The sequence below is a fragment of the Anser brachyrhynchus genome (assembly GCF_964034855.1).
Source record: "Anser brachyrhynchus genome assembly, chromosome: 3".
NCBI lineage: Eukaryota > Metazoa > Chordata > Aves > Anseriformes > Anatidae > Anser > Anser brachyrhynchus.
The window spans coordinates 78,807,310-78,835,227 of record NC_137696.1 but is presented as its reverse complement, the minus strand read 5'-3'; the positions used below and the strand labels follow the sequence as shown (position 1 = coordinate 78,835,227).

Genomic DNA, 27,918 nt, shown 5'->3' with positions numbered 1-27,918 from the left:
TACTGGGGCTCATAGACAACACTGCACCTTGAAGGGTTTCTGGGAACAAAACACTGGCACTGATGGATGCAGCTGTGTGTGCCCACTCCTGCTGGAACAGCCAAGGGGAGTATCAGAGGGACAGAAGTACCACAGACACGGTCAGAACAACACTATGAGCGTGTCCTGAGAACATCTGAGAGAGTGCCTGGGGCAAAGGGCTGACTGGAAAACAAACCTGCACGGCAGGAGAAGACTCAGTGCACGATTACACAGCCCGGTGCCCCTGGCTGGTGCCTTTCCAGTTGTGCACCAAGCTGGCCTGGGAGGAAAGCCTGAGCTCTTCTGTGGTGCCCCTCTGAGGATGCAGTTGTGCTCAGCTGGCCTGGGTCCAGCCACCTCGCAGCCCATGTGGAGCAGCCTGTCCGCACCTGATTGAAGGCATGTCTACACAGCCACTGAGTTGCTCCCTTCTTATTTTTCATTTTAATCCCTGCTGTGTTCAGAAACTAAAAGGAAAAAGGAACATTCCTTGTAAATAAGGTAGAAAAGCTCAAGCAATTGACACCACCGTAATCCCCATCTGACTGCAGCAGCCCACTGAGCTATGCGTTTGACATAGATGGCTGTTGTGTAGAAGGGGCAATGTTATTTGAAAAATATGGTTTCTAACAGAGCACAGAACTTGATCCATTGCCTAGAAATCCAAATGGCAATAGGCCATAAAAAAAGGGAGGGAAAGGGTCACTCTAGCCCATTCTTCTAAATTAAAAACAAGCAAGGAAAAAAAATGTTGCAGAACATCAACTGAGGAATTAATACCCAAGTCCAGGAAATTGTCAGACAAAGCAACTACAATTTATATGTACCCCTTGCTGCTTGTTAGGATTGTGTCCCTATACTTGCACCTCTGAACTGTGTCCACATGCAGACACTGGCCAAACTAAGAAGGGTTGAAGAAGTCATTTTCTGAGGCTGGCACCAAATGGAGGCATAAACAGGGGATTTGTGCCAATGCTGTGCCACAGGAAGAGGGAATAGAAAGCTGTCGTGACAGCACAAGCAAGAAGAGTCTGAAAGCAACCTGAAAGGCACACAGAGTATGTGTTTAAGCTCTAAGTAAAGCCTTTTTCCTGTAGCTTTTATTGTCTCTATAAATGCCTGATGAAGAATGTTACATTATGCTGTTTATAAACTGTAACACAGTTCATACTCTAAAGAAATTAGTGTTTTGTTTTTTTTTTAAACAACAATAGTTGATTATTTCATCCTGTGAATACTTCAAAAAGGACATACATAAGCTTTCCTTATATTGTGATACTGAATTCATATACACAGGTATTCTAATTCATCCATCAAAACATACATTTTGGATTTGATCTGCCTTACACTTTATAATTTACACATGAAACTGAGGGACCAAATAACATAGATAGAAGAGGGCGCTACTTAGGGCCCACTCCTTCTCCAGTTGAGTTGAACTACGGTGTTCTCTTTTTTTTATATCTTCATAACCTTTAAAGTATAGCTAGGCTCAGGATGCTTTTTTTGCTACCTGAAGAGCTAGTGTTACTTCTTTAAAAAAGAATAATACTTTGTCGATCACAGTCAAGATTTACTGCTCTTCTTTTGCAAGGTACATATGACAGGAGTCATCACCTCTGCATCTGCAAATGACGCAGAAGAATGCATCTGAAGAAGTGGGACATTTGATGTTTTCTGATATTCTCTCCTCCCACACCAAACTCCCATCCGTTGGTGAGGTGAATAACTGGAGCTCTCAGATGGCCTTTAAGAATTAAGTTCAAAGATCAGAAAGCAGAAGAAGGACCTGACATTCATCATTTTTTGTGAGCCAGAAGTTTTTAACATCCCCCACCCCCCTTCATGATTTTGAGGGACTAACTTGACAGGCCTGAAAGTTGTTGACGTGTTGGTACTGGGCCAGCAGGAGTGGTTGAAGGAGAGGCCGTCCCTTGTGATGATGGCACCTCCTCTCTCAGGGAGTTGGACGTATCTGTTCTGCCTACAAGGCACTGGCAATACGTCTCTACTAAAGCCAGGTTTCTAGATTCCTATGAGTCACACTACTCTCTTATTAAAGGAGCAGATATTTTTAGAAATTTAACAGGATCAAACAAATGGTGCTACTCTTTGTTTTAGGTCCACAATATGCTTTAACATCTTTGATCCCTTAGTTTTTCAACACCCTTTTAGATGTGCAAATGTGTTGTAAGTCAACACACAGTTCTGGATTTTTTAATTGTTCAAGAGGGAGGTATGGAGATTATGGCTAGAAAGGTATAAATATGGAAAAATCTCTGTAAGGCCTGAGCATTGATAACAAACTGAGTGTTTAATCCTTTTATTTATTTGTGACAGACCTATGCTCTCTGTGCTTTACCAGGCTTAGAACATCAAGTGATGAAAAGAAAATAAGAGCACTAAGGACACACAATGAGGACAAAATATTTTATTATCAAATTAAAAAAAAAAAAAAAAAGACCATGTTTAACTCAGCACATTCTTATTCAGCTGGGATGAACCTAACAAGAAGTTTAGTTTTCTTGCTGAAGCAAGGCCGTATCTAAAAACATTACTCAAAATATATTAAGATCTACTACTTATCTTCATTTCAGAGTTAACAAGCATAAAATCTGTCTGACCGGTTTAAAATCTGTACAAGAATACTATGACAAATCACAATCAGCTGTCACATTTGCCTGTTTTATGTTTTCATTGTTCATTATCTGTGACCATTTATTCAAGCCAAGTGTTGTTGTATGAATGTTGGTTTTCATTTAACCAAGAAAATTGCTAGGATCAAATAACTATCTAAACACTTGTTGCAAAGATTGATGGATAAAGTGTATCTCCAATAAATTCAAAGCTGTAATATAGCCCTAACTAATGCTGTGAAACAAGAAATTTCTGTTTCCATAGGAGTTCTATGAAATTAACATTTACTTTGGTTTAAACCAGAATGAAAACAAATGAATTGCCATGACTAAAAAAAAAAGGTCCTTCTATCACAATACTTTTCTTTCTGTGACAGAAAGCAAATTACAGTTTGAAACTAAAAGTAGCTTTGCAAAACACCTCCTCCCCCATAGCTTCCATTCCAGAAATGTTGAAATGGAATATTTTGACCTTCTCACAATACTTCTTCCCAATTTTTTTCCCCCAAACAAAAGGTTGTGAAAATCAACATGCCTCAGAGAGCAGTTTTGGTTTGACAAAATGGCATTTTCTGATGGAAAAAAAACATTCCATTGGAAAAATTTTTAACCAGCTCTAGCAATAACTCTGGATTTCACACTCTGGGCTAAATTCACAACCCTTCACCCTCTGAAATGAGCTGGAACACTTGAGAAGTAAGGAACTAATCAGGGGAAAGAAGCACCCTCCCAGTATGGTCTGGAGACTACAGGGGGGCCTACTGGAATGGATCCGCACAGGCAGGCTGCTGTATGGGTTCCCATGGTGTCTGGTCCCACCAGCCCAATTACAGGATCAGAGGCAGATTTGTAAGAGTCAGATTTTTTATTATTTTTTTTTTTCTGAGGAAATAGCTTCATTTTGTTTTGTTTCTTGCTGTTCTTGGCATGAAATTCATGTTTTATTGGTATGAAATACAAGTCTGTTTTGACACTTGCGGAGACAACGCAGACAGAGAGAAACATCTTTCTAGCTATAAACTGAAGTTTGTATGCCTTGTAAATAGTTTTTTATTGCCCATATAATATAAAAGAAAAAAAAGAAAAGAAAATTTGCTACAAACACAGATAAGTTATCTATGTCTTGCTGTGTGCTTTCCTCTGTCTTTCAAAACAGGAACCTGGTTCACTGAGAGCATCTGATCCTTCCGTGTACTTCAGCACATGAGGCAATAAGCAAATCCCTGAAATCTGAGCACGGCTTCAGAGCATAGCTGTGAAATGTTGCCTCCCATCAGGTTGGGGAGGAAGTTCCTTCTCCCCATGCCTGCCAGCAGCAGAGACAAGACGGTCTCGGTGTCTCTTTGACCTGAAGTGGCTCAAAACCATGGGACTAATAAAAAGAGTCTGGAGGTTTGATCTGCGCTGTCAGAAAGCCATCGCCCCTACTTTAAGTTACTTTTGATCTACCGTAAGAGCTACAATGTACAGGGCTGAAGCCAGCACATTTTTGTCTTGGAAGAGACACAGATCTCTTATCTGCATGTTGCTTCCATATCTAATACAGCATAAATGCAACTTTCATCCTATAAGGACTTGAGGCTAAATCAGGCAGGAAACAATGTTTTCTATCTCTGAAAACTTTTCTTCTCTTTTTTTTTTTTTTCCCCAGTAAATCTGTGCCTCATTAAGATGAATCAAATGTCTTTAAACCCTTTTCTCACACACACACTGCAGACTTAGCACCCAAGAGAAGGGAGATGCAGAAGCCTCAAGAAATCACATCGGAGAACTGAACAGCTACATCTGAACCCAAGAGCGGAGTGGTGCCTGAGCACTCTCCAGCTCTGTGGCACCTTCTGGCCACAGCCACCCTGCTGCATGTCCCCATCCTCTGGAGCAGGGCCTGAGGCCCTGGGGCTCTGACCCATTCTGACTCCTGAGCAACGCTAGCAGACCTGGGCTAAAATTGTGCCAGGGACCTTCGTAATGCTTTAATAGCATGACCAAGTCCCAGCACCCCAGTCCACAGCACTGAGGCTGTGTAATTTACTAGTATAGTTGTACTGGATCAGTCCAGGGGACGCTCTGAAATCTCCCACCTAAGCTTTGTGTCTCCAAGCTATTGGTGCTTCTGCTTTAAGTTGTGTTTCAAAACTTGATGACATTGGTTGATCCAAAGTGATAACAGGAGGACACTTTGTGCCATGACATGTTGAGGGCTCCACATACAGTCAGCTGTTGTTATTCAGGGTAATGGGAGGCAGAGTTTTGCCTAGGTAATAGAAAATCTTGTATGGGCTCCGTGGGATAGAGTGGAAAACCAGCTGGCTATGACTAATCTGCTCAGGTCTACCAGGTTGGTTCCAGCTCTGTGGAATTCTGGTAGTTTGCTGCAATGTACTTTAAATATCACTGTGGTATGCTCACTTTTCCTTTAGGTTATGGAAGAGATTTTTAATTAGTATACAAATGCTCTTTTATTTGCAAGAGGTAGCCATTGCAAACAAACTTTTAAGAGTATTTTTTCAGAGCTGGGGCTCCAGAAATACTCATTTCTTTGTGAAACTCAAAGGGAACCTTGCAGAACTTTGCACTTCACCCACACATTGTGGATTTACCTTTTTTCTCACCAAAAGGGCATGGGAGTACTGTCTTTTCTTCACAGAAAATTGTAGTACTGTTTTGTCTCCTCTCCCACACATACGACAATGAACCTACCTTTGCCTTGAGCTCTTGAGCTTAAAAAGTTCTTGTCCAAGTTTATCCTGATGAAATCCTCTGGTATATTCCCGAGGCTTTTCTGCCTCCTTGCCAAATGTTAATTGGTACCTGTTCCTGTACATTTTAATACTCTCTCCCATAGCTGTAGAGATTAGCCTCAGTATGTTTCCTAGCTCCCAGCCCTTTCTCTTAGGCTTTGACTTTTCTTCAGAAACCTGACTGTGACCTTTCTTCCAAGGCTGTGTGATCTTGGATGGCTTCCCTTGCTGCAAAATATTTAACTGATAAGGGCATGGATTGCTATATGGTTCCTACAGGTCTTGGAATGAGCTCACTGAGAGCCCAGTGTTCACCTAACTTGCTTTTTTTCAGAGAAGCCACCCCTCTCTGGTCTATGAGAAGCAACCCTGGGTGACTTATAAGCACCTGACTGATGCAAAAATGGTCTGTGCCAAATCTGTGTGTGCCTGTCCCCAAGTCTTCAGAAGAAATATAACCACATCATCAATTATCTATCCCCTTCCAATGACAAGTAGAGAAGACCAGTTATTTGACACTCTATCGGCCTGAAAGTTGATGCAGAATTGATTACCAAACTGTTCACTGCCTGTCTATAGTATAATTTGTATGCTTTCTAACGTATAGTCTCTCCCTGTGCATTTTGGCTTGCAATCTTAAACAAAAGCTCCCAGTCTACAATAATGAGAATGTGTATACATGCTATTTATCTATATCTTTATAGCTTTTATTTGGACAACTCATGAGATTATTGTCTGATGAGTTTAGAGCCTGACCATTATCTCTTAAAAGACTGTGCCTGGTCAAGCATGTGGACCTGAGCTGCCAATCTAAAGCTCAAGCAATGCTAGTAAAAATTGTACTTTGCTGGATGTCAGTGATTCACTCTCAAAATATGAAGCATGATAAACTAAGATGAAAAATAAGTAAAACATCTTTCAGGTAAAAATCTTAGAAATCACATTTAAGAAGAGACAACTCAGCACCAGTTTTAAACATTTACTATGTGGAAATCAGGGCTGTATCTCAAACTCCCGTGCTGGACTTAGCCCTTTCACTGAGGCAGAAACCTGTATCAAATGGACATTTCCCAACATCTCATTGGAATGTTGTACCTCTCTGAAGGCTTGAGTACAACATCTTGGCCTCCAGCTGCAACCACAGCTCCAAAGATTATTCCCCTGGCACGGAGGTGGGCTGGCACAGTGACTCAGGAATGAGCAGTGGTGGTGTTCACTGGCATAATGCGGGAGATTCACTAATGTCATCACCCAAGACTTGTTTATACTTAAAAATTGACAGAGGTGTAATTAGATTTACTTAAACCCAGTGTAGTTACATCGCTATGAAACTTTGGTTTAATAATATTTAGAATGGTTGAAACCACAGTTACATCAGTTTACTTTAATTGTGATTACAATATAAATGAGGTTGAAAACTGATTTAGCTATTACTGGTACTTCTATTTTGTGGTACATCAGGATAAAAATACTCATTCTAGTGTGGTTGCTTTCTTCCCCTCCCCCAACAAAAGTCAAATCTTCTACATTGCTCATGTTTTCAATATCAAAAAATAATCTTTCTCTTACATTAATATGGGAGATATTTGTTCTTTGGAGATTTCACCATTGCATGAAGATGCAAAAAAGCCCAAGATGTTTCTGTTAAGAGAAGGTGATAGATGGAACAAGATGAATAGGAGTTGGACTCGATGATCCTTGTGGGTCCCTTCCAACTCTGGATATTCTATGATTCTATGAATATTTTAAAACTGTTAGTAGCCAAGTAATAAAGTTATTTTGCTGATAGAAGTGGTTTTATTTCAGTAGCATATCAAACAAGAATTCCTTGTGCTGAGCTCTTTATGTGCATGATCTAGATATGCTTCATTTGATGGATTTCATGATTCATTTGTTCTGCTTTGTAGGAAAGTGTTTCTTAATATATGTGGTGTTTAAATTGTATGTATGTAGAACAAATACTTCAGCCTTGGGAAGAAGTGTGATTGAATTCATTCATGAGACAGTACTGGTGGTTCCAGTCCGTATATATAGCATTACTGTTGTATTTGTTTTGGAAATGAATTGGCCAAAAACTAAACGTAGAAAACCACACCTACTGGGGCCTATTTTACTTGTTGTTCTTTTAACTTGCTTGGCAAAGGTCATCCATGCAATGCACAATCCAAGCCCCAGCAAATTGGACTGCAAATCTTCTGATGTAAAATAACAGTTGGGGACATGGGACAGGGGATTTTCTGAGCTGTTCTTGCTGCATCTTTACTGATAAACAACGTGAGTCTTTTCCAGCCCTTTCATTTACACACATCCCCGTAAATTTGTGTTTTGCCACCTCTCAAGAAAGAAAGACACAGGCCCCAAGAGAAAAGTCACAACATGATTTGAATTTTAAAAATGTCTAGCTTTTATATCTGGACTGTTTTTTGTCATCAGAAAAGCTGCTAACCTAAGGAATAGGTCTCACTTGATTGAAACTCCATGGGAAAAGTGACATGCAAGATGGACTCCAGACTTTCTGTAATGTTGCAAATACCCCATTATATTTTGAGTCATAAAAAAGAAAGGTTGCATGCACTCCTCTGTGACTCAAAGCTACGTCTGAAAGTGAATTGTATTTGCTTATCATTCATGCATGATTGTGTTCTTTTTTTGTTGGCCAGGTTTTTGCTTCCTGGAAAGCACTTTTGATTTTCAGTGATCTGCAAGAATTTGTTCTTTCCCCAGGCAATGCTGACATCACACCACTCCTCCATAAGATTGCTCTGGGCATGGCCCTCTATGTTTTTCCCAAGTGCACCCAACACTTGGCCCAACTCTATATCCCCAGACACCCAAATTGCAACTGACTCACTGGATGTTCTGGATATTTAGAGTATGCAAGAGGGGACCTTTGCATAGGGACCGAGAGGTCATTTTATATTGAATTTTCTCCCGTATTATCTGAGTTCAGTCTAAGACCATCGTAAAAATATTTTTAACATTTTATTATTTTTTTTTTGCCTTCCAACCTTTTTCTAGTCTGCAGTGCCTTGGAACTTCTGTCTCAAACCCTCTGTTTCCTCATCACTCTGTTTTTCTGGTTCTGGGGTTTTGCTCTGTTGATATTTCTGTCTATTTTTGTCTGTTTTCTGTCTTCTTGTTCTTCAGTTTGTCTAAGTTCTTTTGCCTAATTCCATGATCATTTACTTGACTTACCTCTCTCCGCTTTTTTTTTTTTCCAGCTAGGAGCACTTTTTTTTTTTCATTTTTCTTCTCAGTTATCCTGATTTTTTTCTACCCTTTTCTTGTTTGTTTCTTCATTCTGCTATTTGTACTGTGGTTGCTAGAGATCCCTCATTTGTCATGATGAATACATAATATGCAATTAGATACATTCCCAGTTTCAAGAAGCTTCCATTCTAAATAGAAAAGAAAGGCAAAAAAGATGTTGGAAAGAAGGGAAATATTGTTATCTCCATTTTACAGAGGGGAAATTGTGATAACAAGAAAATCTTCACTGTTTTTTAGGTCCCACAGACAGCCTGTGGATGAACCAGAAGGAAATACCAAACCTCTCAGGTTTCATTCAGTGTCTTACTCATAACTTCTTACCATTTTTTTCAAGCATCTGCAGTGTATTGATTTCCAGTGTATTGATTTGCAGTGTGATGAAGATAATAATGGCACTGTCTACAAAGAAATGCATTTTCTGATGTTACTATGGATTTTTTACCACAAAACTTTCTGATTACTTGGTATACACTGCATTACAAAACAATAATTATTTTAAGAAGAACAGTTTTATTGGGTGGTTGTTTTTTTTTTTTTTCCATGACCAATTCACATCTTATTATGAAAGCCCACTAGATAGCCAGCCCTGTAAGTTCTGACATCTGCATTTAGACAACAAATTCTCTGAAGACAATTTGAATGATCCAGTTTTCCCAGTTTGTCAGTTCCATTAAGATGAACTATGAAACACATTCTAATAAACCCATAAATTCACCTTAGTCTGTGCTCAAAAACTGTATGTTAACTGAAATGGGAGTCATTATTAACAATTAATGACTGTTTCTGTGAGCATTTAATGCTTGGCACTAACTGCAGTATCAGCTGACAATTCTAGTGTTTGTTCTCATGAAGGAGTTGTGGGTACCCAGGTACTGGGTCTGTGGGGTTAGCTGACATTCGTCACCAATTACTGTTTGCTCCTCACTGTTTTCATCTGCTACAGAAAGGCCATTTCTCTCTGTATTCATTCATTTGGGGAGATTGTGCATAAATATGTAAGGGGGAGAAGTCCAGAAAGAGCACAGAGCTTCTGAACCTCCCTACGTATTACAGAGCTACACAGTCTGGGAGCACTCACCTTCCTAGGCCCCTAATTATACGTATGCCTCTGCAACAACTGTGAGGGCCAAATGGGCTCTAGGTATATGACAGTATTCACCTTTCCTCATCTAAAAGCGGAGGATTAAAGCCGTGATTTGGTAGGTGCTGGTTGCATTCAGAGCTTCAGCATGTGCTGATCTCAGAATAGTCACCCTGCCCAGGACATTGGGCTTCCAGACACCTTCTTCCAGCTGACGCAGCTGCATGCTTGTCTCCTGGTGGTGCATAACCAGAAGCAAATCAACCCTGCATTCAGATGTGTCAGCTGTCTGGCAGAAGGGCATTGCTGTGACAGAGCAAATCCCTCTGGGGCTGCTAACATCACCTAGTGCAGAGCCAAGCTTTCCCCACCTGCACTGTGGCCTTGGCCTTTCACAAGACATAACCACCACGGGGCACATGTCTTTGGTGTAAGTCCATTAGCTTGGGTGAACTTGTAGCAGAGGAGCATGTGTATGCACAGCAAGACATGTCTCAGTTCAGCTGTGCTTAAATTTTCATCTTTCCCCTACTGCATCTGTTACTCCTGAGAGCAGACTGGGAGAACTAGTCATGCTATTTATAAATATAGCCATGTAGTACAGCATAAATATGCTTTAAACATATTTATGCCACTGAGGCAATTTCAGGATTAGTGTAATTGCTCTGCAGTTGCCTCAGTAAATGTGATGTGATGAATTTATACTGGTGCTGCACTGAGGCATGCGGATGGGAAGCGAAAGCAAAGTGCACAGTCTGCTGAGGCTGCCCCCACTGATGGAGAAGCTTCTCAGATGTCTCAAAGAAGCCAATGCTCACATCCATTCAAACCGAAAACTAAAAAAATGAGTGCACTGACATTAAAACAAAAACCAAACCCACCAGCAGCCTTCTGATGAAGACAGAGGTGCCAGAGTGAAGATGAACGCTACGCCAAATTTTGATCTCACAAGTACTGATGTAAATACAGAGCAAGAAATCTATGAAGTGGGTTTAAAATGGGCCTAGAGGGGCTTATTTACATCACATTAATGTAGACACTGACTCAAATCCACAACTTATGAGGCTACATGATCCCTCTACAGTTAGGTGGTAGCTCAGAGGGATTCAGAGGTACACAAGGAAAACTAGTTCTCTAAACTGTTCTAGAAGAACCAGTCTGTCTCTCCGTTAATGGTAAAGATAGTCTGGGGAGATAGTTTTGTCAAGTTGGTGACTAAATTAGGTGCACAAAATTAGACAGAGTGAAAATGCCTTGAAATATCCAGATGCAGAATCCCAGAAAGAAAAACTGACCTATTTAAAAAAGCTGTGGCTAATGCAAAAAATGTTGGGTGTCACCGTTATATTCCACATCCCCACAAAGGCTGCAATCTGCTCCCAGGCTTTGATTATCATTAAGACAATCTTCTCTTTCAGTAGAAAATTTGCAGCTGTTAATCCAGTTTCTCTCCTTCCCTTGTCATTGGTAGTCTCACTGGAGCATTACAGTGAACTTAAGTTAGAAGAATACTTGCTGTAGATGCCACACCTAAAACCCTTGAGGCCTGGATCCAAATGGATGTCAGCTAAATGCTGTGCTGTTTAGCACTCTCTGGTTGTACTGGGATAACAGAGGTGCACCTGCAAGGACGGCCTTTTATATTCTCCATCTCATATTAGCTTATTGACTTGTACTCGCACATGTAAAGCCAAGCATAAGTGCATGTAAAGGAGCATGGTCAACAGAGCAGAGCAGGACTCCAGTCCTACAGCTAAGCACACACCTCTTTGACACTCAGACATGCTATTCATTCAACTTGACTTACCAGCTATAACCACTTCTACCCTCTTTAAGACAAAGTAACCATCTAAGCTGAAGATGGCTTACCTAACCAGCGGGCATCCACCCTGTAATGCCCAAATCAGGCGATGGCAACTCACATCGGAGAGATGGCAGCTTTGTCTCTCAGCCCTCAATTGCAGTGGGCCAGGTGGCTCCCATGGCCAGCTACCACAGGCGAGGAGCATTTAAGAAAGTTGCTCCTTGTGAATGCTCAGCGGTTAGTTACCACCTCAGTGTTGAGAGAGAAACCTGGCTGAAACAACGCAGACAGGCTTAATGTGCACAGTGTGCACTGTCACACTAGATTTGGCACATCGGCAGGCGTGCCACCACACCTCTGGTCAAGAGCACAGTCACTTCACCCAGTGACACGCACCCAAGGTGCTGGGATCAAGGAAAGGACAGGCTCACAGGCAGCACTGGGCATGAGGGCAGCCTGCATCGTGCTGGGTTCAAGACAGCATCGTCACAGCCTGAATTTCTGCAGGTGTGAGCAGACACCTTTGTAGATTGACACACTATTGTCAACCACACACTGGGCTTTCCTCATCAAAGAAAAAGAGATGGGAATTCCCAAAGGCCTTAATGTGGACACATTTCCAGAACAACCAGCCATAACATCAATACATCTGCTACAGCAGTGAACAGGCCTCATTACCCAAAGGAGAGATCTCCCCTTGCTTTCATCCCAGTGGCCTCACAGGCAACCTGCCCGAGCTGACCTGGTTAGAAGTAGGTAGGATGATACACGCTTTTGAAGAGATAAGAGAGTTTTTCTATTACTGTACTGCCTCTGCATTGCCTCTGCAGCTCAGTGCTGTGCTTCCTGCAAATTTCCTGGAAGGTGGCCCGTGTCATCCTGACCTGCTGCAGTGACGGTTCGTCATTCTGCATCTGGAACACAATCTTTTGCCATCAGCTGAGGTTTCTTCCCTCAGCTTGCACCTTTCTCAAGTTCAGCAAGTTGTGTTTTTCAAGCTTCAGAAAAGTCCCTTTCTGAAACAGCTTCTCAACCTAGTTGTCTTCCTTAGCCTTGTTTACCTCCTTGCTCTCTGCAGCTTCTGCAGCTGTTTTGTGCAGGTGGAGGCAAAGCTGGGGAGATGCCAGCTGCTGAAAAACCCACAGCTGTGACTGCTTGGTTGAGGCTGGGGCAAAACTGTTGCTGACCAAAGGTAAAAATACTTTCATCAGCATCTCAGCAGCCCTTCTGGAGCCCTTGGGGATGAGCCTCAGAGTGCAGAGACCTGCCTGCTCATGACAGCCTCAGGTGTTTGAGTCAATTAGTCCAAGAGACCTTGATCCTGACACAGGGAAAGAAAAATCGTGTGATTTTGCCTGTGAAATGCAGTTAGAGTTAGCATTAAATTCTCCTGGGCATCCTCCTGTGCACATCAGAAGCTATCTCACAGTGCACAGGGGCCTTGAGAACCCCACAGCTCTGAGCAAATATCTTAGGGGAAAATCCCTCCACGTCAAAATAAATAGTAAAGTAGAAGTTGGCTGTCTGCTTAAACAAGGCTGGGGCAACAGGGCTAAACAGACCCATCTCCTTCACACTCAGCCTCTGACTCTTCAGCTTTTTCTTTTTGACATGTGACTGGTACCTGGGGCCTCCAGCTGCTTTCCCCTCCAAGGACCAGACCGATCCAAGCTGCTTAATCTGCAAGACTGAGTAAGGCTGAGTGCAGTCAGGTCAAGGCAGCCAAAGCCTAGAACAGAAGAATTACAGAGAAAGCTCCATGAGAAATACCAAATTTTCTCCAATGAATCGTCCGTCTCCTGTCGGATAACATAGGTCTTCTGCAAAGCCTGTTCCTCCTCAGGTTGAAGTTTCAGGCACATCAGTTTTGGGGAATGACATTTCAATTTGTTCTCCATTGGGCCAGGAGCCATTCACTGAACTTTTTAATATCCTGCGTTTCCTGAGCATCATCTCTGCTGCAGATGAAGTATGGGACTATATGAAGACAAAAGCTGATTTAGCTCTCTCCTCCTAGTTTGAAAGCCTTAGGCTTCATCCTGGTTTCTTCCCATTGATACTCTGACACCCTGGAATCATATTTCTGTTTGGCGCAATGACTACAAATATGGCAAAATGAATTCTGTTGTCAGGCAATAATTCCTGATAGCTGATGGTGGACTTGCAGTGGTGTAATCACGCATAGAGTTTGCTCCAATGTGTTTTTAATACAACTAGGGAGACTCAGGCTATTTATTATGGGAGTCATATAAACAAGTCATTCAAACAAAATCCTTCTAATTTTACAGCAGTCTAGACATGTAGCATATTGCAAAGCCATGTCTAAGGACAGTGTCATTAAAGTTTTTATCCTTATTGCCAGTTCAGAGGAGAACTGAGGATAAATGTGGCAGTCTGGCACCTAACATATTATCCCACAGTACCTAAAAGGAGTGTCAGAGTCATCTGAAAAGCCCTTTGATTATTACACGATAAGAAAGATTTGTTTCATGTTTGCTCTGCCGGGATAACATTGGCTTTACTGTGTTTTGCCAAGTTTGCACACTTTCTGTGGGAAACCTCCTCATTCCAATAAAATGGGATGATAGGAAGCATTTTATTAGAGCTTACTGGAAAAATGTGCCATAAGTGCCAAGGAGCTGGGACTGTTGTCCAGCTGGCTGCAGACAGACACTGTGTAAGTTATAAAAAATTGCAGGATTTCTAGGCCACATGGAAATTCCCATCTCAGCTGGTGCCTGGTCTTCCCAAACCCATACACCTTCCATGAAACACATGCAAACCTTCACATGCAAATCCTAAACAATGTCTAGGAAATACAGTGCAAGGATTGCTTTAGGTCAGCGGTATTTGGAGGAGCTGGGGTTGTGTGGAGTCGACCTCTCTGCTGGAAGACCCTGTGCTCCCTGGAACATGGTGGCAGCACAATGCTCCCATATACCTTCGGAGTGCCTCCTCTCTTTTTCTTTTCTTTTTTTTTTATTTTCTTTTTGTATGACGGAAGGTCATCTTGCAAAGTAAAGCTCAGCACAGAGCTCTCTTTGCAGACTCAGTGACATCTGGAAGTAGAAATTGCCTCCCAAATGTTTATAAGATGTCAGCAATTGCCAGATTACTAGTTTTCATCTAACCTGAAACTTCCTTACTGCATTTTTAGCTTATTGTTTATTGTTTATTCATGAAGATATTGTAGTAATTAGAGTTGATGGCTAACCTTCTAAATGAGGGAATAAAATGAAGTTCAAGGGACTGCAGACCGAAAGAGAAAAGTCCTGAGGAGATGTTTGGAAGAGGAGACTAGGTCTGAGCTGTCCTTTCCTGGCACAGGAAATGCCACGGGGTGAAGGAAGGCAGAAATTGGTTGTGGGAAGAGGCAAAGGAAACTGCAGCCACTACTGAATGAGTGGCAAGAGTGAGAAGCATAGTATTAACAGAAGCCTCATGCTACATCTGGGTATGATGCATTATTGGACACAACATCAGTGGAAAGGCAAACTGAGGTAGAGGGGGATATGGCTTCTTAAGCTATTGTAAAAAAGTTTTAGCTCATTGCCATCACATAAATATTTTGAATGAAGTTCAGGCTCCACTAAAGTCTTTGAGAATTTCACCATCAACTTCAGCAGGGATAAAATTTCAGTCTTTGCATTTTATTGTTTTTGTGATTTTTCTTTAAATGTTTTGTTTGTTGGTTTGTGGTATCATCCCCCTCCCCGCCACCCCCCAAAAAAATGCCAAAATACAGAGAGATTGGTATTAAAGCTCTGAATCCATATTTAGATCTACATTCTTACTTTACCCAACTCAGAAGAACAGAGGCAAAACACAGAGTAGTAATGGACTGAACATTCAGATCTAATGCTAAAATCCTTCAGATGGAAGTAGTCCAGTCCAGGAGAGCTGGTGTAGCCTGAGACTGAGATATGAGACACAGATCACCACTCTAAGTGCGGATCAGAATTCATTAAAAATAGTTGAGGTCAAAAATACCTGAAGAAAGATAGCTAGAAAAAATAGCAATTGTCTTTCCTTGGCCTTTCTTTTTATATCTGGTCACTCCCATTTTCATATCAATACAAAGTAGTGATACAATATCAGCTATCACATGTATTTCAGTTTAAACTTTCAAATTTTATTTTCTCCTATATATTATCATTTTAATAAAAATGATACCTAAAAGTAATGATTCAGTGAACTCCCAAAGTGCTTCCCCTTCTATTAGTATATGAAATATATATTTGTGTGAATGGAAAATATTTTATAACATGACTGAGCTGGAAAAAATGAGGGATGGAATTTTGGGAGAAGGTAACAAAAATAGAAAACCTATAATATTTAATTTTTCTTTGATCTGAAATGTTTTATCTGAAATAATTTAGTGTTGAACTTATTTAGCTCTTAAAAAAAAATAAAGTTAATTCTGAAACACAAGCACTGTTTCAAAATGAGAGACTGACCTTTCTGTACAATTGTCCTCTCCTTTTATTTTTTTTTTTCTGAATGCAACTGCTATCTTCAACAAAACATCAATTAGCCTCGCTGCCATGTAAATGACCTTACACTATTCATGTGATTAGAAGTTGGGCAACTTAATGTATTTTGCAATATTAAGGTGAAACAAGAGCAAAAGAAAGTCTCTGCATTGAGACAGAAAAAATAAACGTTGGGAATACACATCAATGTGTGCAAAGAACATATTCTAGCATGTAAACTGTCTGCAAAAGTTTAGCTAGCATACAAACAGTCTTACAATGTGTTTGCATTTTGCAGGCCAACAAACACTCATCGTTAAATCAGTGAGGCCAGTCAAGATGTCTGTAACACAGCAAGACACACAGCAAAAACAGCAGCAATAGCAGCAACAAACTCGTCTCTCCCTGCCTGCAAACATCACGAACAGCGATCATGCCTAGTAGGCTGTCGGGAAGCGCATTATCTTCTGACCTTAATATCGTAGCAGAGAGAAATTGTCTTCTCAAAGGCTGGTACTTTGATCACACTCAGAAATAAAGATCAGAGGATGACTACGAGTCTTGGCAATTGGGTTCTTGCTCTCTGCCTTGCTCATGCAGGCACACAAAAATTCACACGAAGGCACATTTTCATGTATTTGTTATTGACGCAGACACACATCAGTGAGAGATCCTTACAGTGCACGTACTTAGCTGACACATTACACAAATGTTTGCTGTGTACAGAATAATCAAGGAAACAGACTCATGTTTATTATTACTGAATCAGCAGCAGTTTAATGGATTAAAAACATCCTCATTTTTTTTTTCCTCTCTCCTGTTGTGAAAGTGCCAGTGTTGTAAACTCTCCCTGCAAGAGAAGTGGGTGGAGATGAGGCGACTCATGACCTCCATGATCTGTATGCTCCCAGTCTCTCAGGTTAGGTCTTCTGGCCATAACCCAAAATCCCAGAAAATCAGCCACAGATACTTGGAGCGAATTGGATTGGGAAAGAAGACAGTAAATGTCTGTTTCCGGTTCACAGGCCCCTTAGCGTCACCACATATTTTGGAAGTCTGTCTGGCTTCCTGACTTTGAGAGTCTCTTGATTTAAACTTCAGGGAACGGTAGTGAAAGGGGGGAAAACAAGGCTTACCTAAAACCTCTTTAATAGTCGGAACATTTTATTTTCTCTTTTTCTTTGAAAAATTTTAAAGCTTTAATTTATTATATTATTTACTTATTTATTGGTAGGGATATTTCTACTAACTCCTGGTACTAGAATGAATTGTGGTTCTTTCCATATATACTCCAGATTGGGAGAGATGTCCAGAAATGAGTCTGAACCTTTCCTTACTGGCTGAGATTTTCACTGATTTCCCTGGTATCAGGGCTGGAACTTAAGGCCACTGTGACCCAGTACAAGAAGGCACTTGGTCTACACTGAAACAGTAATTTCTTAAACCTGACACTACTTCCAGTCTCATTTAAACACATATGCAAATTGGTCCTTGTGAAGCTTGTATGCATCTAAATTAACTCAATAAATTTGCTCAATCTGATTCAGTCTGTCTGAGCATCTGCTTTTAATATGGGAAGAACGGGACTTAGCACTGCTTTGCATATTGTTATAAAACTATTTTTAATCTCACTGTGATGAGCAGCACAGCACAGAGGCTTGGCTACCACTCAGACTGGGGAAGTGTCATGTAATTATGAGGGACTGTACCTGTTCTGGTCCATTCAAATAGCTCATAATAGGAGCTCTAAGGCACAAGAGCAAGAGCTGAGGTCCTACAATGGGCTGAAGAGGGAGAAAGATGATGTGAGAATAGGCAGAAAGGTAACCTTGCCCAAACTGGAAGCAGTAGCTAGAAAAAAGGAGAAGGTGAAAGTAAGGGCAAAAGCAAGAAGGGCCCTTTTACCTTTTTAATGGCAATTCCCAGCGTGGCCATTCCTGTCACTATTTGACAACATCTGTGTTGGTGGAGGGGCTGGGTTTCAGGGTTTTGCATCTGGTTGGGTGCACGTGATGGGGCTGTAATTTCTGAACCCTCATGCTCAATACTGGGTTTTCTTTCTTTGTCGTAATCAGAGTACAGACTGTTCCTTCCAGAGCAAGGACAGCATTCCTCATGGACTCCTCACCACCCTGGCACTATTACCCCACCTCAGCAAGCAACTCCTACCCACGTTTCCATTATTTTCAACATTCTTGCAAAAGTGACTCTGGAAGGGTCACATTTCTATGACCGGGCCTACTGATACGTTTACTTTCCCTTAGTCAGAGAGCTGAACTGCTTACACTTGGCAGCCTGCCTGGGCAAGCACACAAAGCGCAGCATTGCCTTTCCATCCCAAGTGTTTAAGGGATGCAGAAGTCTTCCTCATCTCTCCTTGGGCTCCTGTTCGTCCTGTGCTGATCGCCTCTTCCAAGCCTGTCGCAGTTCTGCCTGCTGGTAGCAAACGTGCAGCAGGCAGTGGTGGAGGGCAACCTGTGGCCATGGAAACAAATGAAACAAGCTAATTCAAATAGCCTACTGCCTGCTTTGAAAATGGTTTCCTGAAGGAAAGGCACTGTAATTTTTAAGGACTGGCTTTTTTTCATTTAATACTGTGAAAACTGCTTGAAGGAAACTACACTAGCAATTGGTCACATAAATCCACCTCCCAAGTGTCCACGGTGCTTTCTTTTCTTCAGCGTTTAGTGTGCTTGTGAAGGCAGCTGGCAGAGGCTGGTCTCCTTGGGGCAGCCTCCTGCAGGCACAGAGTGACCACAGGCCCAGGGGACATTTAGGCCTCCCCAGGCCCAAGATGGCAGATACGTCTACCCAGTGTGATGCAGCCATGGGTGTAGGGCTGCACAGGGACCTGCACTTCCTCACCCTGCAAAGGGCAAGGGTTGTGTACACGGCAAAACTGACCTTAGGAGACAAGATTGCCACAGAAGTGTGAGGCGGAAATACCTCGTTACACTTGTTCTTGGGCAATTTCTGGTCCACCTGCTGCAGAGATGTGCCTGCTCCTTGCTCATCAAAGTGCAATGCCGCCAGCAGGAAAAGGGAAGAGGGCGTTTTGTCCAAGGAGGTGTGGGGCACTGAAACACTCCTCCAGACAAACTCTGCCACCACAGGTGTGTTCGGGCCAAGCCGCCACTTGGCCCTGGCTGCTCCCCAGAGGAAGAACCTGTTGTGCATGTTTGTCATACTTAGCTTTACTGTGAACTACATGGAACAGAAATAGGAGGAGGGAAACACTCGGATAGGCCAGGTGGCATCACCTTCAGCACTTCCACTGAAAATCTTTAGAGAAAGGCAGGGCAAGTGATGGGAAGTGTTCCTATTGCCACAGGCAGTTCATGCCCCAAAGCTGCTTGTGAAACGTTTTGCTACTCCAACAGCTTGGATGCTAAGTCTCTGAAAATGGAGCTGTTCGTTCTAACTTTTCCAACTCCACATCATCAAAGGCAGATTCTAGCAAGTGAAAAATTTGCCATCAAAAATTTTTACCAAATATACGTTTCAGGCTTTTTTTGTGTGACAAACAGGTTCTTGCCATAGAAAATCATTCCTTAACCCTGAAGAGCTAAATCCCTGGCCTTGTGTAATCATTCCTGATAGACGCCAAGCTTCTCTGTTTGGCTCCATTTCCCAGAGGCTCCTTAGCAATATTACAGCCTGTGCTGCAAAATCCTGCAGGAAGCTTGTCCTGGCAGCTGGTGACAGACCTGAGCAGCAGCTGCCATCAGGTACTGGTTTTAAATTCTGGGAGACACCTATGTGGCCTATCAAGTTATGCAGAAACACAAACATAAACAGCACTAAAGATATCCATCTCTCCATGTTAAGTCTCTTGCACTTTTTGCTTTTCTTGTGTCTGTTGGTTACGCTGGTGAGGACAATGTCTTATTCTGCAGTTCACGTGTGAAATTCAGAGAGTGAATGGAACTGCTTGAAAAAAAATCTCAGGTATGCTTATGCCCAGGGGAAGATAACACCTTGTCACCATTGTCATTTATATACATTAATCTGTCATTCATCTCCCCTCTGCTCTCCTTGGAGGTATGTCAGTGATTAGATTATGCTCTCTGAAGGAGCCTAGTATGGGCCTAACTCTGTCCTAAGTCAATAACAAATCTGCTTGTGTGAGGACTTCAGTGCAGGTAGAGAATAGTTCTAAGCTCCTTCCTTCCTCACCTCTGGTTTACTTCTTTGTTGTGCATGTTCTGTCTTTCTGATTACTTGTCCTCCTTTTCTACCAAATATGCTTAACCGCGACACTGAAATTATTGATGACAGTGAAATATCCTTTGGCCCACTTTACCAAGGTTTTGAATTTCTTTCTATTCTCATTTATATTAGCGTGAATCTGCATTTATTAGTGGAAGTAATATCCAAAGAGAGGTCTGGGGGCCTCACATCATTTCAGGTACCTTGCTGTCTATTGACGTCATCTAACAAGGAACACAGAGCTGAAACAACTTGTAGATCTCTCCAGATTTACAATGGGGATAACAGAAATTGCCTTTTGTAGCTCTGTCATTTATTTTAGAGGACTGTGTTGCATGTTTGCTCCTTGGCAGGATGAGAGCTACGGAGTGAATAAATATACTTCAACCACAAATGAGCAAGCAAATGGAAGGAAGTGCTGTTTGAAAAAACGCTTTCAGTGACTTATTCAAGTTACAAGAATGGCAAGAGGCATTTTCTAGGAAGGAAGAGAGTTTCTAAATTGTTTTATGCAAGATGGCCTGATTTATGACTTCATTCTGAAAAAGAAGTTAGAGGTAACTACTGTGAACGGAATAGCTCTGGCAATACATAAGCACTGTGGAGTTTGGTTTCTTTCAGAAATAATATATCACCATGATCATTATTTGTTGCAACATCACAAAATATGATACTGAGATTATATAGCTGTACTCTGTAAGTCCACTTAGTAGTCTCTCTCTCTCTCTCTTTTTTTTTTTTTTTTTCCCCAGTCTGACCTCATTCTAGTGAGAGAGAGCCAACTGCTTTTCCCCACCGTTGTGGCCAATAACTAGCTCCATGTATGACTTATTTGTTTTCTCATCAGTCTTACAGATGTTGGACATTTCTCTAGCTGGCAATATGTCTGATGCCAGAAGACAAGCTGAATAAAGACCTCTTACTGTGAACTAACTAGTCACTCACAGTCATTAGTCACTGAGTACCTTCTTCTGGATTAAATAAATATAGAATGTTACCTAATCAAATTATCTCTATTATCTCAAAGCAAAAGCTGAAGATGGGCCTGATTTCAAACTACAACCATCTCCAGTTCTGGATTTGCATATTAATCAGGCTCCAGATTTACCTCTATTAACAGGCACAACTTAATGTACTGTAGATTTTGAACCCCACAGTTAAAAGCACTTATCATCCAAAGCCTTAGTTCTCACTATTTTACAATGACCATATTTGGTTCAAATTCAGGGTTCTGTTCCATCTCTCTAAATTACCTAATATATACATTTCCTTTATAAACATTAACTTCTACTGAACAAAAAACCACTACAGAATAGCTGGGTTTGACTATTATCACACATAATAACTAAACCTCTTTATCATCCTCGCTGTTGTATGCTTAGGTTAAGCTAACTAGGAAACTGTTCTTGCTTTAAAGTCTCATCTAGAGATGAGCCAGCTTATTACCAGTAATAGCTGTGTATAGAGGACTGAGCCATGCCATGAGGGATAGTCCCTGACAATTCTGGCTTCAGTGGTAAAGTAGGTAGGTAGGTAGATTAAACTGAGATTGTTTTTGCTATCTATTGCAAGGTACCAGCAAGGCTAACAAAGAGACTTTCTCCAGCAGTGGTGGAAGACAGCTAAAATGAAATGCTGGAATGTGGTCATCTACAGAAACAAAATCAGGTAAGTAATCTTTTTGATATTTCTGACAGCTGATACATTTAATTACATCCATAAGACAAGCTACAATCTAGTTTTAAACAGATTTCACCACTTCATTGCTAGTCTGAAACATGTATGTATTCCATTCCTGAGTCAGTTTGCAATGTTCTGTGGCCATCATCTCCTAGTCTAGAAAACAATTAATCAGGAGGGAAAAGGAAAAAAAAAAAAAAAGAAAAAAGAAAAGAAAAAAAATGTTTTCACTTGTGAGTGCAAAAAGGTGAGGGAAAAAAAAAAAAAACAAACAGTTCCCTGCAAAAGCAGAAACACACTATGTAAAAGTATAGAAAATACAATTTACTTTTCTACTTCCAACGTAGTATGTGTTGCTTACAGACAGGATTGTATTTTGTCACTGTTCCTTCTAACAGCTGCATATATGTGGTAAAATGTATGCTCTTAAAAGCACTTCTTATTCTCATGGAGGTTGAACTTTCTCTGATGAGGCAAGTCATCCTTATTTTTGGATTGAACAAAAGGAACAAAAATTGAAGATAACTCAGTGTAGGAATGTACTTAAGGGAGCACTGTGAGGTAACAGTGTGAAGTGCCTCATGTCAGCAGTATGCTCCTGGAGGACAGATCCCTGCTCCCTCCATGGAGTAATCTCTTGCATTATTCAGTATTGGTAGAGCTTCTTCACGCTTCTTCACACAAACACTGTACTTTCTCTGTCACTGAAAAACATTTCAAATGCCTTTTTTGTTGTTGTTTCTGTTTCCAATCTTTTCTTGGATTACTGAATGTACAGTGAAACTTCTTATCTTGTGCAGGAATTATGTTTATAACAGAAAAGGAACTCAGGGACTGAATGCCTCAGGGAGTTAGTTGGATGATGGGATGTAGAGACTTTTATCTTAAGGTTGCTTTCTTGAATTAGACCAAAGTTGGTAGTGACCTCAAATTGCCTCAGCCTAATGAATTTTTGGGTCTCCACTGTGAAATGTGTTTGGTGGTGTCAGTTTAATTCCTGGTAAATAGTTGCTTGCGTACTAAATTGCTTCCATAACTGGTATCCTTGTTGGCAGTCTCACAGAGAGGTCAAGGGTTTGATGGGAACAGGGACTGAGCTATTCTTTCATGCTGCATGCTGGCCCCTTGTAGCCATGCGAACTGAAGACCAATGCAGTTTACAGTGGGTCGAGGTTTGGTTGCTTGTTAATCTGTTTCCTTTCATGAACATAAATTGCAATATGCTAACTCTGAAAAATTACTTATGATTTAAAATAAAGCTTCATTCATCCGGGGTCCTTATAGCATTCTGAAGGCCAAGGTATCTCCAGAAGCTTCAGACAAGAAAGGAAGATTTAGCCCATTTCAGGTCGTAGTCTGATTAGCATAGTTGATGATATATATCTGAATATAGATACAGTGCACAAACAGTATAATTCACATAAATAATATGTCAGCACTCCCCTCTCTTTTTCTCTTCCACCAACTGCTCATTTCTGTTTTCTCTATTTTACTGGCATTTGTATTCATGTGAATATGTAAGATACCAGATCAGGAAGATCTACAGGTTACAGAAAAGGAACCAGCAAAAATAAATACACGATGAAGTAAACAAAATCATATTGTTTGCCACATTCATCTAGTCCAAAAAAAATATATTTGTGTTAATTGAAAAGCCTTATTTTATTGCACACATCTACAGATTTAAGATCCTGCAGAGTGTTGTGAACAGCAAGAGAAACGAAAACAAAAGGAGTATTTCATCGATGATTTGCACACATTTTCACAAGTATTTTCAGGACATGTTCATGCAAGTGTGCATTGGAAATTGATGAGACAGAGGCCAGTAGAAAATTCAGCTGTTAGATGGTAACAGATACATGCAAAAAATCAGTAGGATCCTCTTTTCAGACTGCACCGCCAGAACTTACAGCAAAGCTTATTTTATCTGTCAAAAAAGGCATAATAAAATGCAGCCATTGGCACTGTCAGCGTGCATGCCAAGAAGGTCCAAAATGAGTGTTAGTACTGAAAATAACATCTGCTACCTGCATGGACATAGCGTGTGATAAGATGTAAAGTACAGACAGAAATACAGATCGCTTGCTGTCACGCAGATACAGACAGTTACGCTCCAGACCTGAAAGTGAGGTTTGACCACAGCTCTAGCCTACGCATGCAAGTTCTTCAACAACTATTTGTGTAAATTGTATTAAATGCACTCCTACCAGCTGTTTAGGATTTTCAGGACAAGTTTCTTACTGTGTAGTTATAGCATTTACCATTGTAATTTTTAATTACAGGCTCTCATATTAACTGGAGCCACATGATATTATCATGGTGGAAGTGAATAACAACAGTGCTGTTGGAAATCTGTAAGGCTATATGCCACCATCTGAAAGTACTGAGCCGTAATTCATTTTACAGCAAGGTAGGTAGGATCAGTATTTTCCTATAGCTTATACTGTCATATTTGTACATATATTCTATCTAAATGTTTTGCAACATACATGTAAATTATCTGGAATTATTTTTCCAAACATGCTATCTTTCTGAATTTTGAAAATATAATCTGAAGTAGATTTTGCAAGTAATTAAGAAACCACAATGTGTAGTATAAGCATACATACACATATGATAAAAGGACAACATTTACAATACTATGCCCTTTATTTTCTTAATGGATGAACTAGAAACCAATGTTTGCCTTGCATTTTTCTTTTCCTGAGGTGAGACCTGGAGTAATTTCCTTTAAATTGAAGAACTGAGAATGATACAAAATGTGTTAGCGCATGAATATCTAAAAACATCATAAACTTGGCATCACCACAAACACTCAAATGAGCAGAAAATGCTTGTGGAATAATGAAACAAAGGAGACATGAATGCAGCCGGCCATATCATAAACCAAATTTTATGAATGCACTTGTTTGTATCTAAGATGTGGTCTGACTTGAATTTTGCCTGTTTTTCACCAATTTGTGTAATAAACGGTATTACCTTTCCCCACCAATTTTCCTTGCTTTATTTGTAAAAGCATATTCCATTATTGAAATGACCAGAGTGAAATGAAGTCTATGTGATCTTAGTATGTAATATCTTCTCAACTGGTGTTTTTGAGAACAGATTCCTCACCAATCCGCTGCTTTTCAGAAAAAGCCTGCAGGTGAAAAACCAAGCCTATGGCACAGTTGCACCTGGATGCAGCACAGCTGTCAGCCAGGGAAGGTGAGAAATTATTTTCAGTCTGCAAAGGTAAAAGCATGATTTCTTCTCCTTTCTGTACCTCTGAGAAAGTGTAAGAATGATCTTACACCACCCTTGCTTCTTTCAGGCAAATCTACATGATTTCAGTGAGAGCTGTATATATGAACTGCAAGGACCACATGGCCCAGCACAGCAATTATCTTTTTAACTTACAGAAGTCACTGCCAAGTAACTGGTAGTGATTACACATTTCTCCACTCCATGCATGTAGCTTCACTGGAAAGGAAGAGCACAGCAACTCTGCCTTAGTTTGCACAGAGGCGGCCTGTTCCTGCATTTTCTAAGCCCCAAAAATTCTGGGGTACCAATCCACTGTACACTGACTTACAAATAGCAGCAGCGGGAGAGGGAGCAGGTCCTAGATCATCAAAATTTTAGAAAGCAATTTTCAAGCTGCTGCCAGAGCAATCTGAAATGTCTTAATAAAAGTTTCATCTGTGCATAGTAGCTGAGAACAAAACCAATCTGTTTCCCAGCACTGTTTTGCTTTGCTGCTGTGCTCATATAATGCAAACCCATCAGTACCGCTCTACTGGCAATTTCCATGAAGCTGATTTTCAATAAATCTGCGTATACACTGTGCTAAATTGTTCCTTCTCCTGCATTGCCTTGCAGAGCAGTATTACTCAACACAGTATAAAATTCTTAGTCACCGCTATCACTGGGCTTTCTGTGGCACAGACACAGTTGTTGTTTTTTTTTTGTGCTGCATTCCTCATTTTACAGAACAAACTGGAGCCTGTTTTTGTTTGAAGAGCATTGGCCAACATCCCGAACACTACCCATTAGGGTCCAACATGGAGCGTTTTGCCACCTCCCATTTCTTGGGCTACACTGTTCGGTATCATTAAATTTGTACTTGGCAGGAAACTGAGTCATCCATTCTTTCCTTCTTTGATACACCACAGTCAATGGCCATTCAAAGTGGGGATCAGAGCCCAGCAGTTCAGCCCTGCGATATGCTAGTTTCTCCAGAGGAAAAAGAGTGAGCTTCAAGCTCAGGTTTATTATGGTGTTAAATTTATACCCTCCACTTAAGCTAATGATAGACAGTTCTGCTGTCTGATCTGACTGGTCCTCGCTGCCCAACCACTAAAGCACTTTCTGTCATTATCAATTAAAGTGAGGACTGGCAATTAGGGGAAGAAGAAAAGACAGCAGAAAAACCAGCCAAGATTTCAGTGATACATGGAAAACAAGAACATTCCTGCACACTCATCCAAACGCCCAAAGACCATCAGGCAGAACAGCCTGGGAAGCTGTTGTAACATCTGGTAGAGATACAGAGACAGGAGGAAGGGTGGGTTGGAGAAGGGTCTTTGGTAAAACTGAAGAGAGGACCAATGCAACTCACTGCATAGGACCACTTCCTAGAAATAAAGGTTCAGGAGGACTTTATTATCCCCCAAAAGCTTGTATCTCAGAGAAGAAGGTGGGGGGGAGATTGCACATTTGCTGTCAGTGAATTGTAGCACCAGTTGCCAGCACACAACCAGAACAAGCAGGGCATTTTAGGCAACAGGTTCTCCCATGAGACTCTGGAAGGAGCATGCCCCTTGTGATAGGAGTATTGGGGTACCTTACCTCCTGCTCTTCCCATAAAGTCAGGCCTCAATGTGTGAGACTTCTGCACCTGATGACTTAACATTTTGATAGACTTCAGACACTGCAGTAAAGATACACTCCAGATTGTTCTTCCTACTGGCTTAATCTGTGACTTAATTAAGCATGGCAGAGTTATTATAGCAAACTACCTGAAACCGTTCGTGCTCTCATCGTGATGTATTGGGCTTGGCACAGCTACACCACCCACGCTGAAAACATGCTATTGATGACAAAACCTGAAAGTCACCACAGGCCTTTCATAATCTAAATTACAGAGACGGTGTCTGAGTAGTAATCACATGGCAAAGATTCTCTCTCTGCATGTTCAAAAACAGTTGGCCTGTGCAATCAGGCAGAAAGGTCAGGAGATGGACAAGGTTATATCTCCCACAAATCTGCCAGGTTTTAGTCCTCTCATTAACGTGGGCTGAGAAGTTTGCACTCCCATAACATGTGAAATGGCTCTGCTCATGTGATCTGAGGCCTGTTAAGATTTCCCCTTCAAACTACACCCTTGTCTTCCTTCATATAGCTCCATAGGCTAGGATTTGCATCGCGTTATCACATTGATAACCACAAATATAGGTGGCAGCGAACTCAGCTGATCACTGTGAGCCAGCATGTGAAGGTTTACCTGTTAAGCCGAAGTGAGACGTCCCCACGACTGCCCTGATTCTTAGGCTGTCTTGTGAGCCTGACTCCATCGCACACAGAATTTCCCACCCCTCCACCCACTCCCTTCTTGCCTGGTTGGTTGAAAATTAGAAGCTGTTTCTCCTCGTAACTTCCTGGTAATTTGAAAAGAAACAAAAGCTCCCGGGGCACCAGGGAGCACAAGTGGGCATAAGTGTGCACGTCCACAAGGTCCCCCTTGCTCTTTCCATGGTGCAGTCCGGATGCCTCTTGTGGTCAATGGTGTACTCGTTCTGCCTGAAGTCAGACCTGGGTTGCAGTTGCCCTGTTAATGATTTAGTTGAGGGCAATTCTAGAAAGAACAAACACAACAAGAGTTACTTACAGGACTCCAAAGTTCTGCAATCAGCTAAAGAACCGGAGACATGTTTAGTTAGTCGCTAATAACCGAGTGAAATGCAAGCAGGAAATGTCATTTTCTTCAGATAAGGTGCTGAGGATCAAAAGAATTCGGACTCGT

General features: G+C 41.2%; 1 long non-coding RNA gene across 2 annotated transcripts; it reads left to right on the top strand.

The window, feature by feature from the left end:
- Positions 1-21,257: 21,257 nt before the first annotated feature.
- On the top strand, positions 21,258-26,018 carry LOC308193651. Of its 2 annotated transcripts, XR_013949836.1 has the most exons (4): positions 21,258-21,902; positions 24,197-24,324; positions 25,020-25,121; positions 25,228-26,018. It is a non-coding gene; the product is annotated as an uncharacterized lncRNA (long non-coding RNA). The 2 variants fall into 2 exon arrangements; XR_013949837.1 differs by having other exon boundaries at positions 25,020-26,018.
- Positions 26,019-27,918: the final 1,900 nt, after the last annotated feature.